At 40.4% G+C, this 20699-nt stretch overlaps 1 long non-coding RNA gene across 1 annotated transcript in view; it reads right to left on the reverse strand.

Moving 5' to 3' along the window:
- Positions 1–383: 383 nt before the first annotated feature.
- Positions 384–20699, reverse strand: part of LOC140587691 (uncharacterized) — a 41160-nt gene continuing 20844 nt past the window's right edge. Inside the window, exon 3 of the long non-coding RNA XR_011989369.1 lies at positions 384–634. This is a non-coding gene — a long non-coding RNA (uncharacterized lncRNA). The remainder of the gene's footprint in view (positions 635–20699) is intronic.

Genomic DNA, 20699 nt, shown 5'->3' on the forward strand with positions numbered 1-20699 from the left:
CCAGGCTGTAGGTGCTGGGGAAGTCGAAGGCGAGGTGCTGGGTAGGTCCAGGCTGTAGGTGCTGGGGAAGTCGAAGGCGAGGTGCTGGGTAGGTCCAGGTTGTACAGTAGGTGCTAGGGAAGTCGAAGAAGACTTCTAAATGGGCTGAAGTCCTCAAATACATGTGATGTGAAAGAAAAATTGTGCATAGAACAGTGTTTCCCAACCTGGTCCTCGGGGACCCGCAGAGAGTTCACATTTTTGCTCCCTCCGAGCTCCCAGCCAGATAGTCCATATTTTTGCTCCTTCTCAGCTCCCAGCAAAAACGTGGACTGTCTGTGGGTCCCCAAGGACTGGATTGGGAAACACTGGCTTAGAAGGTGGAACGTGGGCTCTTGTTTTCCCTGATGTTCAGTTTCTGTCAGGTTCCCCTCCTGGGGGGAGTTTGCTGGTGCGATCGGTGACCCTCTCCTCCCAGGAATGCCGGCTTTCATGCTCTGCTGCCTTTCCCCATGCTCGAGTACCTTGCCTAATGAGTGATTTCCAGCTGCAGGAGTGGGGCATGCATCTGGCTGTCTGCCACCTTGGTGATGACCCCCGATAGTTGGTCGCTGTCCCTGGTGCTATAGCCCCTGCAGGGCTACCTGTCAGGCACCTGAGGAGGTACAGTAGGAGGGCCCAAAGAATGGTATAAAAAAACAGACATTAAAGCTGCAAACCAAACTTTACGTTACAGAAAGAAGGGGAACAAAAAGTCATTTAAGAATCAATTAAACCTAAAATGTTGTATCATTAGTGTTTCTATTCTTGATTTTCCCTTTCTAATCAACAAGCGTCAATGTGCAATGAGTGAGATATCATGAAGTCATATGTTTCACTTCATCCTAAACTAATTAGCTCTCCTGTTTAACTAACTTGCAGAACTTAAAATGCCTTGCACAAATCCCACAATGACAAAGTAAACCTTTTTTTGCATGCCAATTCATGATAAAATAACAATTAGGAATTAAAAGGTGTTACATTTCCTGGTATTTCTCAGAATCACCATCCAGCTACGTGGTGGTGGGAGGGGGGCAGTCTTATTGGTAAACTGCACACTCCTTGGCTGTAGGCATCAGCAGTGTCTAACAGGTGAAGGATGCAGCAATTCATGCACCCCTGCTGCGATTCCAATAGCTCTCCCTGATTTTTATTGCAGATCCGCTGAACAGCATGGGATCTGCCCATGTAATAAATGGCAGCGGTTTCCCATCTACCCATCCGGAAATTTGTATGAGGAGTGCGTTCTTCTGGTCTGGAATAAATGTATTCATGACTGTGCTTGGAGAGTCTGCACATTCAGCAAGTAAGATCTAAGGGACCACGCTGTATTTTGCTACCATACTCTTGATACAAATTTAAATGTTTTTAAAAGTTCTGTCACTTGAGGAATAACACCCCCTACAGTACTACCCCTAATATACACAATTTCCTCTGCAGTTTAAAATTTAGTTAAACATTCATATATTTACATATTTTGCAGATGCTTTTGTCCAAAGCGATATCAAAAGGTGCAACGAAGAGCTACGAGAATGATTCCTGGTCTTAGAGGAATGTCTTATGAGGAGAGGTAAGCGGAACTGAATCTGTTTAGCCTTGAGCAAAGGAGACTAAGGGGGGATATGATTCAGGTCTATAAGATTCTAACGGGTCTGGATGCTGTTCAGCCAAATGATTATTTCAATATTAGTCTAAATACTAGAACTCGTGGCCATAAGTGGAAATTAGCGGGAGAACATTTTAAAACGAATTTGAGGAAGCACTTCTTTACACAGCGTGTAGTTAGAGTATGGAATAGTCTTCCTGCTAGTGTAGTGGAAGCTAAAACCATGGGTTCCTTTAAATCAGAGCTAGATAAGATTTTAACAACTCTGAGCTATTAGTTAAGTTCTCCCCAAACGAGCTTGATGGGCTGAATGGCCTCCTCTCGTTTGTAAATTTCTTATGTTCTTATGTTCTTATATACAAGTGAGGCAAATAGCACATTACAAACAAGGAGTTAAATAGGGATAAGAGCAGCTTCTGATGAATACACAGGTACAAGTGTAAGCAGTGTTGGACGAACAGCTGTACAATGACACATAACAATTAACAAAGTATAAACCTAATAAGATGCAAGAGCCAATAATTGCAACATAACGGCTTTCAAAGAACAATCAGGTTAGTGAAGGCATTCCCAGAACAGATGGGTCTTCAGGTGTTTCTAGAAGGTAGAGAGGGAGTCTGATGACCGGATGTGGTTTAGCAAGGAACCACACGAGCGAACCATCTGGAGTGCCACTTCTCACTTGTGAAGGGAACTACAAATGGCATTGGTTTGCTGACCGTGATGGGGGGTGAGATGGAACATAGGGGGTGGGATGAGACATAGGGGGTGAGATGGGACATGGGGGGCAGGATGAGACGTAGGGGGCAGGATGGGACATAAGGGGTGAGATAGGACATGGGGGGCAGGATGAGATGTAGGGGGTGAGATGGGACATTGGGGGCAGGATGAGATGTAGGGGGTGGGATGGGACATGGGGGGCAGGATGAGATGTAGGGGGTGAGATGGGACATGGGGGGCAGGATGAGATGTAGGGGGCAGGATGAGATGTAGGGGGTGGGATGGAACATGGGGGGCAGGATGAGATGTACTGTAGGGGGTGAGATGGGAAATTCAAGAAATAAACAATAATTCACTGACAATGAATGGCAAAATCACCCCTGCTTACACTTTTATTTACCTTAAATCCTATATTTTTCTTTTAACAAAAGAGTATTTGCCAACTAAATGTCACTATGATGCATGATTGGGCAGGGGGGGTTTCGGGAGGGGTGAGATCAAAAGTCAACCCCCCTCTACAGACTTGTTGTTAATTATATTGAGTATAAAGAAAGTCTATGGTGTGTCAGAGAGAAAGAAGCGAGTGTGATGACTGTAGCTCTACTATATGCCTAATTTAAATCTGAGATCCAAACTTTGTTATTCATTTGATTAGCCTGCCTGTTCCATCCCAAGGGTTCTTTTGAACTCACCGCTTCCCATCCTCCAGTCATCGTGAGCTGTGACAATGCATGCTGTCACAAAGAGCCAGGGGTTACAGAGACTATCTAGAGCCTGACTTTGCCTTAAATGGGCTTAAAAGAAGTGTTAACATGTTGATGTCATTCTGTCACCGGCATGTGCTGGCCGACAATTCAAACTGCTGGAGGTATGTCCAATCAGAACGTCTTTCTGCTGGTAATCGACAGTGCAGACTGGAAGCTCAGATCCTCTCACAGGTTTCGTTTACTGTGATGTGACCAGCACCCACCAACTCAACATGTTGCAATCAGGTGCTCATACCATATTCCCTGTTGCTATGCATGTCCCCACTGCCCATGGGCCACAGAGTCTCAGTGGAGGTGAATTGTGTTGTTGAATTTGGGAAAATCGATGACAGCATACACTGTCATCATCCATAAAAATAGCACCAATATGTATCTTTGAGCATCCAATTCCTTGTCACTGGGGCTGTACCCTCAAAGGTCTGCTAATTGTACATTAGTTGTAGGTTACTGTATCTTTTAAGATACAGAAACGAACTATGAAAAACATTTTGTACCACTGGGGGTACATTAATGTTGTTTGTACCTTGGGGATGTTCCTCAGAGTCCATTTCCGTATTTTAAATTAGACTAAAAGTTACAGTTACCTGCAGCTAGGGTGCAGCCTTCATGATATCATAATCGAGGCTCTGCTCCAAATCAAGAGCCGAAAAAACCTCTTGAGCCTTCCTCAGGACTTTGCAGCAGGAGAGACCAAAGGTGCTTAGGCCAATTCAAGGTCGTCGTGATGTGCTCGAAAACGGGGAAATAGGCATCAACCTCATTTTCTCGAAACACGGACACTAGTCCAATATGGTGGCTAACATCTTTCTGACACACTGATGTGGTGTGTTTAAAACATAGGCCTAACTGTAGGAGGGTTGGGGCCATTCCGGAATGCATTGATCAATTCCAGTCCAAATCAGGAAATGGAAATGGAGCTGGGATTGGAAAAAAACTACAGGGAACAGAATTGGAGTTGAATTTGAATTTCAGGGAGATTTTAGTTCCAACTCCAGTTCCATTTCCTGATTTGGACTGGAATTGATCAATGCGTTCCGGAATGGCCCCAACCCTGAACTGTAGTACCATATCTCCCCGTCACTGGGGAGAGAATCTGTGAAGAAGCTTTAAGAAGAATACCATTTGTTCTGCAGGTAGAGTATCTTAAATGCTAGCATACTGATTCAATTGATAGATATACTTAACTGACCCCAATAAAACTCATAACTTTTCACTGTTATAACCCCTGCTGCACTGCAAAGGTCTTTCATCCAGAATATCAGCACATTTTCACTTGGGGTGACGTCTAATAATATGGTTTGTTAAATGTACTGTGTACTACACAACACATTTTTATTAGAATCAGCAACAGGTGCATGATAATTATGGATTGTACATTGTGCTCCGTGTCTGGAAATGATTATACCAAGGAAGTTGCATAACCTGAATCACTCCACTAAAACATCTTGTTGTTTCAGTGGGTTAAGCTTTAAGCTGCCAAGTTTTTAAGTTCCATTAGGCAACAGTTTCCATAAACTTCCTGATGATATATTACAAGTACATAAGGTACGCCATTACTTGCAAGGAGAACACTTAAGTATTCAGCCCAAGATAAAATGTAATGTTGTGTTTGATATAGAAAATGATGTCCATCTGTACGTGAAACATGAAATCAAAAATAATTAAGGTCACCTGAGCTGAACTCTCTCATATAAAAATTGAAATGAGACATTTTAATATTTAGAAGTAAGTTGAATGCTTGTGCTGTATATGTGTCATTTATGCACTAGCCCATCAACTAGAGAAGGCAGATTACTGGGTCACTTTAACTAACTAGATGGCTGGGGGACTGGTTAGGAAAGGAAATTGTTTGGTGCTTTAGAGAGAACTATACAACCTATCTAAATAATGCAATTAATTAGTGGAGTCTCCACTGTTTTGCAGGGGACCCTCCATTATAAATTTTGTTTGCTTAATGTTAATCACCCATATTTTAAATGTTGTGATAAAATAAATAATACCAGACAGAGTGATCCCATTTCAAAGGGTTTGGGATGTTTACTTAAAATGCTTTAGAATTTCAGAAAATTGTTGTTTGCGCCGAACCCGGCAGAGGTCAATCTACAGAGCTTTCATTTCACCAAAAGCCAAAAACTATGCCCAGAATTCATTCTCTTTTAAATGGGGCAAGATAACAAACCAAGACAGAACGAAGAACCGAATAAAAATCCAAGGAGCAAAGTTAGATAAACAGTCAAAGGTACAAATAACACAAATGATACTAATCATAAAGTAAATGCACAGTGTGAAGTAGATCTCACAATACCCCACACTGAACTAACTAGCACTGATCTAGAAACACATGGAACAGCATAGAGGTGAATTAATGTAAGAGAGGAAGGTGATCAGGGCAGAGTAGCAGGTTGTACGGAAGATCTGGGAGCCTGGAGTCGTACACCTCACAACGTACCGTCATGTGCTGCATAATGGCGTCTTGGTCAATGATGGACCTCACATAGAATAGTGGTCCCATAAGATTACTATGGACTCCGATCACCTCATGACGTAACAATCATAACATCATAGTGCAACGTATTACTCACGTGTTTGTGGTGATGCTGGTGTAAAAAAAGCCGACTCCGCTGCCAGTTGTATGAAATATAGAACCTACAATTATGTACAGCACATAATGCTTGATAGCGATAATAAACATCTTACTGGTTTATGCATTTAGTATACTGTATTTTTTTATACCATTATTTAAGCTATATCATGCAGACTAGGAGTGTAGTAGCCTATACCATTTACTGTAGGTTTGTTTAAGGACACTCTATGATGTTATAACAATGACAAAATCCCCTAATAACACATTCCTTACATTGTATCCCTATCATTAAGGGGTGCATGACTGTGTAGCAAACAGAACAAGTATTAAAAGTATAAGCTTCACACACTTCAGATCACCAGCTAGAGTGATACTGAAATTGCAAGAAAGAATAATTTACAAATAATTACGTGGGTCCTGATGCGTAACGCCTCTCCCAAGTGCAGTGAGGCTGCAAAGCTTAAAGTAGCTGCTTCACTAGCTTAATGCAAGCAAGAACAAATGTAAATAAACACACACATATAACAAAACAGATGGCATATTCACACACAGTACTCACAACCTGCTTGAGATGCATTCTAGATGAATGGCGAAAGCTGACAATACAGAGGTGGGCAGCTGCAAACGCAGGGCAAACACAGGGCAAATGCAGGGCAAACACAGGTGCAAACACAGGGCAAACGCAGGGCAAACGGAGGTGTAAACACAGGGCAAACGCAGGGCAAACGCAGGTGCAAACACAGGGCAAACGCAGGTGCAAACACAGGGCAAACGCAGGGCAAACGCAGGTGCAAACGCAGGGCAAACGCAGGTGCAAACGCAGGGCAAACGCAGGTGCAAACGCAGGGCAAACAAGTGGCTAATGTCCAGCACATGCCAAGCAGCAGCCTCTTCTAGTGACAAAGGAGGTCATCTAGATGCCATTGATCTACCAGGAAAAGTGTCCTTTACCAAAAAAACTACAAATGTCCAAAAAGTGGTGTAAATTGCCACCGGCCACATTGCCACTCACATACAATAATACAGAAGTTAGCACTGACTCTGATATGATTTCTGGAATTTTCACTACAGCTGACCACTGTTTGCACACACACACACGCACATGCACACACACACACAGACACACACACACACACACTATGGCTTTAACAACCAAATTCAAGCATTTCTTGTAGCAGATTTTCCGGCAGGTATTTCATTTAAGTACATTTAAGTATGACTGGAGGGGGCAATAGTTCAATAAATGTACATATGGAAGTAAAACCTCCTTACAAGGGGATCTGGAACATTCCCTCAGTAGAAAGCATGCAGGTAAGTAGGAATGCTATCCTACTTAAGAAGTCAATGCTATCACGCCTTCGTGTTCCTTAATCGCTTAACCAGTACAGGTCATGGTGATCTTGGATCCTACTCACACACTGCAAACAGCTGAGTCAATTACAAAACCACATCTTACTTTGGGAGGAAACGTGCCAATTGTAAACCCACGGATCCTGAGCTAGGTGGGAACTGCACCCAGAAAAGTGAGGAATTGTGAAGCTACAGTGACAGTTACGATGCCTGCCTACCATCAATATAAATAAAGTGGAAGTCAGCGAGTTTATCTTCCTCCCAACACCTTGCAGGGCTTTGGTGTACATTCTGAGACTCAAGGCTGGGCTGCATTTTGGCTGTTTTAAAGTTCCGGTACCAACCAAAGATTCAAATATGTTGCCGGCCTTTGTTCTTCTGTTCCCACATTTACAGTAGGTCCTCATGTCACACCGCAGACCCAGGAAGTCTGAAGCCGGTTACTTCAATCCATATCTACAATATGTCTTATTTTTCATCCTACAAATCAACGGGCACAGATTACGCTTGCTAAAGAGGAGTAGTGTGAGCTCACGGGAGTTTCACTTATACACAAAGATGGTTTACAGAGATACGTATACGTACGCAGCTGAGAAACCCTGTCTTTGGACCGTTGTTGTAATTTATTCTGCCATCAGGGGGCTCCTGGTTGAGTAATGTCTCCACAGATTGGAACCATAACCTCAGCTTTCAGTTTTAAAGAACAGAGAAATAGACATATGGTATTGTTCCACTTGGAGGGGAATATGTTGCTGCAACTTATATTCAGACAAAGAAAATGAATATAATGTACGTGAACTGCATGTTGTCACCAGCTATTCAGCTATGAATCTCAGCTACCTTGCTCCTCAAAGATTCCCATCTTCTACACTCAGCTATCCAACTGTAACATAATCGATCCCTTCAGAAAACCCTTTTGGTGCTTTCAGCTCAGATAAATCAAGGTGAAATCTATGAGAATTATGCGGCATAAATTCAAACACCAGCCACTGAATTAAAAAAACCAAGGTCCACTGTAAAGGGATTTATTGAGCACGCCAAAAATATGAAATAATACCGAAATCATGCAATGGATGCATCTCATTATGGACAATGCACTCATATGAAAGATGGAACCGACCTGCTATGTGTTATTGTCAACATCAGGATCCCATTGGCCTTTGTATATGTACAGAGAATACAAAATAAGTGCACGTATATCATTCGTCGAGTCCTCATTGGCTTATACTGAACACATACGAAAGTCAAAGAATCCAAAGAACTGCAGGCAATGGTGACCCAGGAGACAGAATACAGCTTAATGAGCAGTGTAAGAGTCTCCTTCCTCATCCCTTGCAGCAGATCTGAAACAAACACCACAAACCACAGTCTTGTTGAGAATCTGAGGCTTGACCTGCTGTACAGTGCTTCAGAGCACATACCTGCCAGCAGAAAGTATGTTTTTGGTTAGTCACTGCTATCAGTCAACCATGAGTCTGCTTCAGCCAATGAACACAAAGACACATAATTAAACACCTATAAGCTTAACCCTCTTATGACAGCTTAAGGCAATTAATGCAGCTTAAGCAGAGCATCTTCCAATCAATGGCCTGCAACATTGCACATCATGATCTTCGTTTCAACTAATCTGTAGCATAAAGTTGCCCTACGTGAGACAGATTTTTCTTATTACAAAACAGTAACAATAATAGGATAATAATTATGTATCATTGTATATTTGTTATGTTATGCTTTCGATGTCATTACTGCTGATTTGCCATTTATATTAAACTTCTTGGAATTAGTGAAATATTCATAATTTCAGATGTCATCACTTGTTTTACAGTCCATGTTTACACTAAATGGCTTCAGTGCAGCAATTTATGGAATTACTTCCTAGCTGTGAATCTTCTTTGTAGAGAAAATTCTTAATCTCAAATTAATCTCATGTTAATGCAATCCATTATGGAGATCTTTGAAAGCACAGCAGCAAAATAGGACATTTTCAAAGTGCCAATTCCAATTTTAAACATTTATAAATTCAGAACTGTTTTAAAAATTCACAAACTACTTTGTGCAAGTGTCGAAGTGACTGGACCATTCCATTAACAAGTTTTTTAAAGATGTGGTTTATACAGTGTGATATCATGGCATCATAACCAATAGCGGAACCAGAAATCATAGCAGAAAGTCAGGAGGGCCAGTCCTGTAAGAATTCATTAGTCGACATTAGCTGATTGATCTAATCACGCACACAGAAACCTATCAGACTCAATCATTTTTTGATACTGTATCGCTGTGAGTGCTGAATTGATGGGCCTGGATCTGGGTGGGGTCTGAACCACCCCCACCTACCTGGGCCCATACCTGCTGCCATGGTAGATAAATGAAATGGGAGGCCAGTGTGATACAGTCAAGACCTCAGATGGGACCCTGGTTATGCTTCTGACCACGAGTCAGATTCGCAGCTCAGGAACCCCGATTATGCTTGTACTCTGCAGTAACCATTTCTGTCAAAATCGTGCGGCACAAACTTAGTAAATGCCAAACTTGTGTCAATTATCCCGCATAGCACCATCTGCCTCAGTATGCTAAAAGGAGGAAATGATGACAGTGCTTTTTGTACTTCAATGCAATTAATCTTCTTTCTGTTAAGATAATTGGTTGGAGTCTGAACATTCCTCACCACCCTGCATAGAGTGTATAGGTAGTGCATATAATAACATAGCACTCTTAATGCAGACAGGATCAGCATGATTTATAGGGAGGTTGTTTGGTCTTAATATTTGGATGCAGACTGATTAATCCATCTGTCCACCCGTCTGTCTGTCCATCCAACCATCCATCTTCTAATCTCTTGTCCAGATTAGAGTAACAGGGGGGCCTGGAGCTTGTTTGAGGTTGTAAAGATTGTTTAACAAACTGAATGAAATGCCAGCCCATGGAAATGGCGGCACACACACGGGCGCGCACACACACACACACACACACGGGCGCACACAAACACACACAGGTCTGTACTCATATCTTTGTGGGGACCGTCCTTTCATTTGTATGGGCAAAGCCCTAATCTGAACAATGACAACCTTAACCCCTACCCAACCCTAACCTTAACCATAAGTAACCAAACAAAATACATGTCTTTTGGCATTTTTAGGTTTTTGATTGTAGTCACAGCTTTTTATAAAATTGAATTTCCCCTTGTGGGGATCAAAGAAATGGTCCCTACAATGTCAAAATAACTGGTTTTTATTACATTGTGGGGGTATTTGTAGCAATGTATATGTAATAATGCATTACGTAATAACTTGACAGAATATAACAAATTTTCATCACATAATATTGTTATTACATAATGGGTTGTCACACACTGTATAACAACATACTATGTAATAACATGGCATTATTTAATAACTACAAAATGTTACAAATTTATACATTACATTATACAGTAAAATCCCGTTACAACGGACTTCAAAGGATACACTTGTAGTATAGATTATTATATTGTACATGTAGTAATCCAACTTTACCTGACCAGACGCGTGACTATTAATAATCCCGACCACGTGTCTGCGTTTGATATCGCCGGCACCCCAGGCGCCTTGTAGGCGGAGCTGCATGTCCATTATATCCGAACAAAACTACAGCTAAAAGCGGCCCTATAGGGACCAAATTGTTTAATGTCCCTTATCCCGCTATATGCGAGTCCGCTATATCCGATGCTTTTCCTGCATGTTCTTAATGGCGCACGGCCGGGACCAGCGGACCTCGTCCGTTATAGACGATATTCCGTTATAAGCCAGTCTATAACAACTATAACGGAATTTTACTGTATTGCAACATCACCCTATTATTATTATTATTTATTATTATTATTAAGTTATTTTTATTATTATTATTATAACGATTCTTTTTGTTACATTCTGTGGAGCTGTTACATAATGTGGCATTACTACATAATGCGTTGTTACATACGTTTTTAATCGCACAAATGTGGAGACAAATAACTCCCAGAATTAAAAACATATAATTCATGGCCTGGAGAGCATCACCCTGCTTCCCATGGTCACCACACCTTTGGCTTCCACGGTTGTACCTACTGTAAGCACATTATTCTCACATTTACGTGCCAAAAACCATTGTATTAGTACAACTACTTTCTTCCACTGATGATTAAACATTTCCTTCTAGTTTGTTCATTTTAAATTGTGTTCTACGTCTGAAATTTTAAGTGACGTTAGAATTAAAGATTATAACAGTGCAATTATTTACAACTGTGATTCGCCTGGCTGGCACTGCATGCGTGGTTATTGAAAATACATCAGCGCCCACCTGATCAATCCGACAGCGCTGTACTATAATATGCCATATTTTCTCCTGCTGCTTTTGGCTTCCATTGCTGGCCTTGTCCTCATCTTGGTGACACAGATATGAAGAGGTGAAGACAGGAGTCTTTCTTTTGCCACCTATCTTATCTCGCAGAACCTGCAGAAAGGCGATGAGGCACCCCAAGAGTCATGCTCTTATCTTGCGTCTTTTTATTCCTCTGTTCCCAATTTTATCTGCCTTTTTCATCCTTTCATTTTTAGAGAGTGGTCTGAGATGATACAATACTGATGTAAGACCGGTTTAGAAAGCCTCATCCATTGTGAGAACTTTGTTTTTAAAGCAGTTTAAAAGTGTAGATATGTGAGCTTTGGTATCTTCCACATACAGTAGTCTTCTATGAGCAGGTCTCTGAGGTTGGAACTGAATCTAATGATTTTTTATGAAATGATATCAAAGTTTTCCCCACTTGTCTTGCTATACACCTGAAATCTGTATGCTTGTATGGAGACCAAAAATACTTATTTTTATTCTTCCATATATATGAAAATTCTCAAGAAGTTTTAGCAAAATAAATCTGAAGTTTCTGGACTCTGCTTCCTTCACGTAGTTATTGCAGTAATATATGTGTAACATTTAGTTGTTGTTGATTTTAACTTGATTCAAAAATCTTTACTATTGTAAAACTTTAGTATGCTAAAAAGATTGTTGTCTTAATTTTATCAGAATATTATGCATGCCTGACATTCTCTTAATAGGCTTACTCTTAATTTACTTTTTACTTTAATTTACTCTTAATTTGTTTGAGTTTCATGGGTATTAAAAACGTATAAAGGTTTTCTGGAAATAAAACACGTAAACAAAATTCCTTGGTGTGCAATGCTGCCAGGTACAGACATTAAAACAGTGAAAAACGATACTACTAGAAGTGTGACCTTTTCATTCCTGCAAAGCATTGTTTATATCGTGTTTGAAATGTTAATTGGGATGCATTATTGTTTTTTTAGAGGAATTAAAATCAGTTTTGATGCACATTGCCTTTTAAACAAATATTTGCTGGTGCTGAAAGTGATGATTTTCATGCAAATTTAATTTTTATTGCCGTTTTATGTGTTGCGCATTAATTTTTACTGGTCGGCCCATCCCCATTGCGATGCCTCATGGATGACGCAGATTAACCACTTTGCGCAGGAGCAGCTGGCCTGCAGCTCCCTCTGACCTTCAGCTGGATACCTTCAATCAATTATCACAGGGCTGGGCTGCTCAGCTGAATGCTGAACAATATGCAGGAAGTACGACATGCAACTGAAACTAATATACATTGATGGTATTAGATAAATGGTTATGGATGGATGGATGGAAACTAAAGTGTGAACCAAAACAATCCAACAGGTGAATGGCTAATGGCCATTGCTGTTTCACTTGATGGATTTTATCGCAGATCAGTACTTTTTTTGTCAATAGCTATTATAATGGCTGGATGTCAATTAAATATTTAGGGTACTCATGCATGTGAAAATTCTTGTGTTTGACTGAAGACCTGCCAATGTACTGAGTAAATGGGAACACTTCACTTGAAGCTCTTATCTTTAATCATTATAGGCACCGTCAAAATGTTTTATAAAGCATCAATAATGCGTAATAATGGTTGGATTATAATACTTAATAAGCTCCAATGAAGCTCTCATCTATAATGTACTATAGATACCTTCATAATGCATTATAACGGTTGATATAACAATTAAGGATGATTTGTAATGCACTGTAAAGGAGTCTATAATGCATTATTATGGTATAAGAATTAACAAAGCATCACCACACTGGAAACACTCAGCAATAATACATTATATCCAGATACCTTCATAATTATAATGGTAGGTATAGAATTAATAAAGCATTACAGCATCTTCTATTGACATTCATAATGCAATTATGCAATTGAGAGCTATAAAACCGTGCAAATTGAGAGCTATATTTACCGTGCAAATGATATCAGTTTGTCCCATCAAAAGTAAATATTATCTCAGCTTTAGCATTACTTAGTACTGTATCCTTATAAAATAAAGGAACTCCCAATAATACTCAAGGACACTAAAATTTTTCCTTATTATGCTTCTGCATGGGGCCTGAATGGATGGACATTTGGCTGTTTGCTGAGTACGTGACACATACACTTAAAATGACCTCTGAGTGATCACTGGCTCTGAAAGTGTAGATGCATGCAGTTTAAGCATTCCAGCCCTTTCTGTAGTAATAGCTGTCAACTCATGTGCAAAAACACTGGGCAAGATTTTTTTGTTACTAAGAAGCTGCAACAGCAAAGGAAGGAGACAGTAGAGGAATGAGAGTGAGAGTGAGTTATGTCCAAATATCTGAATTTTCAATTTCCCAAGTTTGCTATTAGTTTACTAACAGTGTCCATTTTTTTGTCCAAAATGAAATGACAATATCAAGCATCCACTTGCACTAAAGGGATGTGGGGCAAATTAAACTTAAATTGTTTACATTTTAGACATCTCTCTTTTGTGTCTTCTTAGGACCTGTTGGCAAAACAGATTCAGAAAAATCAAGAAAATTTTGACACAATGAGTGGATTGTTTTTTTTTTTTATCAGACCTGGGCAATTATGACCATGTCAGCAGGGGCTATTTTTAATGATTATTTTCTTGTCCCATAAAAGATTCAGCAGAATGGGTTTAATAGTATTTATATTTATTCATGGGGCTTGAACATGACAGTTTCCAAAAAGTTTCCAGAAAGTTTTTTTTTCTTCATTTTGATGATTGTGCAGGTCAGTAAAACAGCTACATATCCATAGTCTGCTTTAAATGTACTGGACTAGATAAGGAGACCCCATTGTTAATAGCTGATTGCGATGTAACTGGTTGGTAGGAAATTGTTAGCATGCTTTTAGAAGCAGGGGAAGGCATGTTTCGTATGTTTTGAAGTAAATAGAACAAAAGATCTAAAAGTCTATAGAGGTTTGTCTCCGTGGAAACTGGCAGGAAGTTGTTCTCCATGAGAAGCGGTCAAGCAGCCCATTAACCACCTCACAGGGCCACTCTTTGTGCGTTTGGTTTTTATTTTAAAATCACTTTTCCTTCCATCTCACCATGAGATGTTTTTAACTTGAAAGGGAATAATTTTCCAGTTCTCTCTAAAGTGACCAGACAGCCCACATCACTGCTATGGATTGTGACGGCTGCGTGGCAACGGAAAAGGAAGGTGCCACGCCTCCTCGTTAACCTAAATCATCTCACCTGTTTCATGTTTTGCGCTCCATTTTTCATTTTAATAAAGTGAGAGGATGGAGATGCGACAGGGAGCTGGTGCTGATTCTCTCCAACTTCAGCAAGTTGTTCACGGTTATGTGTAGCTTAATGTCCTTCTGCACAACATCCAACTGCGTATATGTCTCAGGTCCCATAAGGTTAAAATAGAGCTTAAAAAATCTTGATTGGCTAACTGGACACAGCTGACGTAAGGGGCCATAGTGCACCATGTGCAACTGGTGTAAAAAAAGCGACTGAGCTGCCAGCCGTATAATGGTACAGAATATAGCCAATTTAACTCAATACCAATAATACTTGATAATGATGATATACATCTAAGTTACGCATATATATATATATTTATTTTTATCATTATCTTAATGCGTATTCTCTCTCTAACATAAAGTATCTTGCCCATTTAGGCAGTACAGGTACAGTGTAGGTACAATATACCATATAGGTTGGTATAAAGTGCATATGATGTTTGCATACCACACAAGTCACGTAACATGCATTCCGTTTATCTTGCCTGCCAAGGAATTGCCTGTTTAGTGTGTGTTTGTATAACAGGTCTCCGGAGCGTAAAGTATTGGGACAGTATCCCTGCCTCTGTGCATCAAACTTCTGCACCACCTATCTTATGTGTAACAGCTCTGATTTACATTTACATTTTACAGATTTAGCAGACACATTTGGTCAAAGCCACATACAAGCGAGACAAATAACACACTGCAAACATATGTGCTGTCAAGCAGTCGACTAGACCTATGTGCAGCTAGGCTGAGCTTCCAGTGAGAGCCCAGGTACACTGTAAGCAGTATTGGGGCAGGAGCTACACAATATCTACCAAAGCAAGAACCTAATACAACTGTTCAAGGACCAAAATTGCAACATAACAACATTCCGGTAACGTAAAGAGGCTTGAGGCTAGTAAAGGAATTGCTGGGTTTTTGTTTCTTGAAAGTGGACAGGAAATCTGATGGCTGGATGTAGTTCAGCAGCTCATTCCACCATCAGGGAACCACATGAAGGAACCATCTGCAGTGACACTTGTTGTGTGGTGGTAGGAGGTCCAAGCTCTTTATCTATACAGGGGAGCTCTTCTCTAGCAAGCTTTGTGGCACCTGAGATAAGAGAATGTATTAAGTGACTCAATAAAGGCACCTCCTCTTAAGAGTAATAGAAACTCAGAGTGTCCCTGAAAAGAACCACGGGGGGGGGGGGGGGGAAGAGTCATTTTTCCTGGATTATTCATACACGAGAACATGGTAGAACAAACAACTCGGTCCTTACACATGAGACAACATCAGCAACAGTGGGCCCTTGTCCAAGGCATTACTGATGCTGGATTTAAGGCCCTGGTCTCACCACTTGAGAGAAGTTGCACACAACAGGGTTGATTCATCGAAAAGCTGAAGATCTCCCAGTTGCCACAGCATCACCCCTAATGGGCTTGTTGGCCGCTCCGGCACAGAGAAGCAAACCCGATTTTAGCTGTCATGTGACCGGTCAGCTTTTCATAATATGCATTCTCATGTTTGTTTTATAGCTCTCAATGAGTGAATGAAATAAAAACACTTAAATTCTCACCACCAAGTTCATTTACCCTCTTAACAAAACATATATCCGGAATGTGGGATTAGGGGCTGTGATGGGGAACGGGAAGGGGCTTTTGAACACTTTCTTTCACGCATTACAGAGTGAAAAAAACAGCGTCTGCCCCTGCAGACCACCTGAGATAAATCTCCACAACATTCACTCTCTTGATTTCTTCCTTCTGGCAGAAATGTTATTTTAAATCTCCCTGCAAAAGCTGGGTATTTGTCTGTGTTACTAGGTTAGAATGTAAAGTCTTGCTTTGCTTTATCTGGGCTTTTATGTACATATCTATGCCGTACTGAACCAGCAATAAGCCAAGCACTGAGAAATTTTACAGAATATACATGAATTTCTAATAGCAGTGGCCTGGAGTGGAATATCTTTGTGGAAGAAATGAATTTCTCTCTTGTACAAACAAATAATCTACGAGCATCACACTTATTTCCTTTAAAGTCACATTTATTTCCTTTCTCTCACCCTGGTCACAAACTCCTTCGGACTCTCCCCTCTGGCAGAAGGTTGCGGTCCATTGGGACCAAGACATCACGCTATAGGAACAGTTTCTTCCCCACCGCGGCCCGCCTCATCAATAAGGCCAGGAACACTCACTCAAATACTATTTCCCCATCCTAGTACAAGCATGCACTCTCTTAAATATGTATATATATTTCCACTGCTGTATCATATTCCACATTCACTGACTATTTATATTAGTACCTGTACATACTCTATGTATATATATATTTATATATTAACCACCTCATCTCTCTCTGGCACCAACCACCAAAGCAAATTCCTTATATGTGTGAACGTACTTGGCAATAAACTCGATTCTGATAAACATCTGTTTTTTCGGAAGCACCAAAAACTGGGCTCTTGCTGTTAAAATGGATTCAATTTCTGCAGAATCCACAGGGATTCATTTTAAAAAGAGAAGAATGGAAATTATTTGTCAAAAGGCATTTATCAACAACAAATAAAAGCTTTTTCTGTTTTAATCTGTGTTTCAATGGAAAGTTACAAAGCATTCAAAAGTAATTAGAAAAAAAATGTCACATAACAGTGTGAAAAAGTGAAAAGCAGCACATAAATGTACACATTTCATTTTAACGTTAAGCTTTCTTTTTGGATCCTTCAGTTTTGTAATGGACTGATGTTGAAATAATGACCTTAGGAAGGAAAAAGAAATTGCCGATTCCTTAAATAAAGCACTTTTAAATAAAAGGTGGAAGACCAGCAGTTTCTGTAAATCATCACCTTCAGCCCTTTTGACTGCCTGACTGCCCACAGATTAGAGGTTGCATGGATGACCTTTATAAGAGTTGGTCATTGATGCACTAGGAAGAAGGATAAAGGCATCATCAGAAAAATGATGATTGTAGATTAAAGCTAATTTGACATCTGAATAGCTTCACTCTAATCAAACATTTTCAGAGAGTAAGTGACTCAAAACCTTGAGAAACCTGCAATGCTGCAGTTCGACGATGATTAATTAAACGTTTAAAAGTCTAACACGGTGTTTCTCAATCTGGCCCTTGGGAACTCGCAGACAGTCCAGATTTTTACTTCCTCCCATTAAAAGGAGCAAAAGCAGCAAAACTGTGGACTTTTTGGCAGTGAGCTGGGAGGGATCAAAAACACGGACTGGCTGTGGATCCCTGAGGGCCAGATTGGGAAACACTGGTCTAACGTCTTGTAAATTTGCCTGAACTCTTAGACTGCTGAGTTGATGTTACTCTAAGAAATGGTGCAGCGTATTTTAAGGAGCGATGTGGCATTGTACTATTTTAACTATTTTAATTAACTTGCCGTACTCCTGCTGAAGTTGCAAATGAGGTGTGATTGATTATCTGGGCACTATTGGCCTTCCGTTTTCGAAGGTTCCGCATCTGCGTATTCAACCAACCGAGGATCCGAAATAGTTTAAAAAAAAAAAAATACAAAACTTGAATTTCTCAAGTGCTGAGCACTGCACTAAATTAAGTGATGTGTAGTTTTGGGTGTTGATGTGTGTGTGTAGGGGAAGATGTGCGTAAATTACATGCAAATACTGCATCATTTTATATAAACATCAGCGGACTTTGGTATCCATGGGGGGGTCCTGGAACCAATCCCTGTGGATACGGAGGGACAACTGTATGTCAGTGGCAAGCAACAGTACATGGGGGTCCTGTACACTGGGAAAAAATATGATCAGATCAACTTCATGACAATAGTTTACATACTGTATACTCTACTTGTAATCCTAAAAAGCATGATCTGGAAGAAGGTGCGTCGACTTACTTGATATCCGTACACTTTTTGCATCCACCTGAATTCAAATAAACATCGATGTGACTATTTTCAAAAGCCGGTAGGATGAGGGTTAAGGACGATGAGTTACATTTCACTTCATTTATTTTCGGTTTCTGTTTACTTTTGCCTTTTCTTTTCCGCTGTATTTTTAAAAAGCCATATGCACTGACGTTTCATACATTTTTAGAAATGTTGCCTAATGCAAGCATGTAACAACAAGGAACAAACTGTACAGTATCTTTCAGTAAGAGGACACATTTCTACTCACACTGTATGTATGGCTTTTGGCACGTAGTGAGCTGGTAGTTGAAGGTTTTCTAGCTTTTGCGTCATTGAATGAAATTCATTTCCTGCGCCTTGTGTCTGCTTGGGTCAAGTAGCTAATGGGCCAGGAGGCTTGAAAGAGGAAGAGCGTAATGTAGCCATTGTAGGGTTTGCTTTGACAGTTTGAGTTGAATCAGTTTAATTCTATGTCTTATTTAGTTCCAGTTTTGCAGTTTTATTTAACAGATCTTAACTGGGACAGATCCATTAAACCTACAGTGTCCTGATTTTCTTAATCAATTTCTTTGATGTGACCATAATCTGTGGTCCTCATTCTTTTATCTGGTCATGGGGAGACATGACAATGACAGCATTCACTGTAACATGACATTAAATGACCCTTCCATCCATGCAGTAGAGCAAACAGTACAGCAGGTTATACAGTAGCAATGAATAAATGCATGTCAGCCCCCTAGAACAATGGTGTCAGTAACACACGTCAGTTAGAGGGGATCAATCAAAAAAGTATTACGCTTTAGTGCATAACTAAGAATCACACTATGACCTTGCGTGGTCTCTGCTGCATGACCTTCTGTGTCTAAGTACCTCTTCTGGAATAGCCTTCTCATTCAGAAAATAGGTGTTCGCTCAGCAGATATAATGTACCTGAATACTTCAAGAAAAACTTCCTTTTAACTGTGGTGGCCTCAAAGAAAATACATTTTGTCGGTCAAACTCATTATTTGCTACTGATTTTCCTTGGGACCAGAAAATGTAATCATATGAAACTTCACAAACATAATACACTCTGTGCTGCTTTGGAGGGTCTTTATAATATACAAGTGCTTGTCCCTGACCTTGTGATCCACTGTGCACCTAATTCATGGGGCAGGCTGCAGCTGCAGAGGAACTGTCATCACCTACAGGTACCACTGACGTGATACGATGATGATACGATGAGAAGCTCCTAATGCTCTGTGATGATTTGGTGTAAACTGTCACTTTCCTTTGCCCAAACAGTCATGGTGTCTGGATATATTACGTTCAGCTTTGTCCATCAGAGTTATTCTCCGCAGTCAGGCACTCGTGCACCATTTTAAGAAAAACAATGTAGAAATATCTAGCAGAATTTGATTTCTGTCACTCTGCCCAGCCACTGCTGTTGGATAACCATATCACACAATCTGGTCAACGAATTCAACACCGTAACGTAATTCAGTTTGTTACCTTAACCCCCCCCCCCTTCCCTGAAGCAAATAGATCTCTGATCCATGGTCATCCAGGCAACACACACAGACACACACAGACGTATATACAGTAGTGTGTGTGTATATGTGTTAGAGTTTAGATTCTCTGCCCGAGGCCGAGCCCAGACTTGACCCGACCCGACCCGTGGGCCGGGTCGGGCCGATATTTCCTGCCACTATCTTCGGGCCGGGCCGGGCCGGGCCGGGCGGGGCCATGATCAAGCATTTGTGTGTGTTTTTTTTTTTTTTAAATCATTACTTAATTAGCCTAATTGGGTGGAGAGCTATGCCATAATTATAAATGTAGCTCCCTCCCGTAAGACACGAGCACAAGAGTCCTTTGCATTTAATTGAGCCGACGGTTTATTCGAAAGACAGTGGCTTCGTTATTATCACCATCATGGCAGACGTGAGAACTAAATACAGATACGGAAACACAAAATCAAGCACATTTACTTACAATATTAGCTAACAAACATTGAAATTCAAATGAAATATAAACATAAATAACAATAAAGACAGCTTAGAGAATTCATATACAGTTAACACGAACCTCAGTTAGCATTTACATGGCTAAATACAACAAACTTAACTAAAACTTAATTAACACATACCTCGTTGGCTGCTTACGGAAGGATTTAACCTTTTTCTTAACCCTTTACTTAAAGT

This window comes from Paramormyrops kingsleyae, chromosome 2 (assembly GCF_048594095.1).
Source record: "Paramormyrops kingsleyae isolate MSU_618 chromosome 2, PKINGS_0.4, whole genome shotgun sequence".
Taxonomy (NCBI): domain Eukaryota; kingdom Metazoa; phylum Chordata; class Actinopteri; order Osteoglossiformes; family Mormyridae; genus Paramormyrops; species Paramormyrops kingsleyae.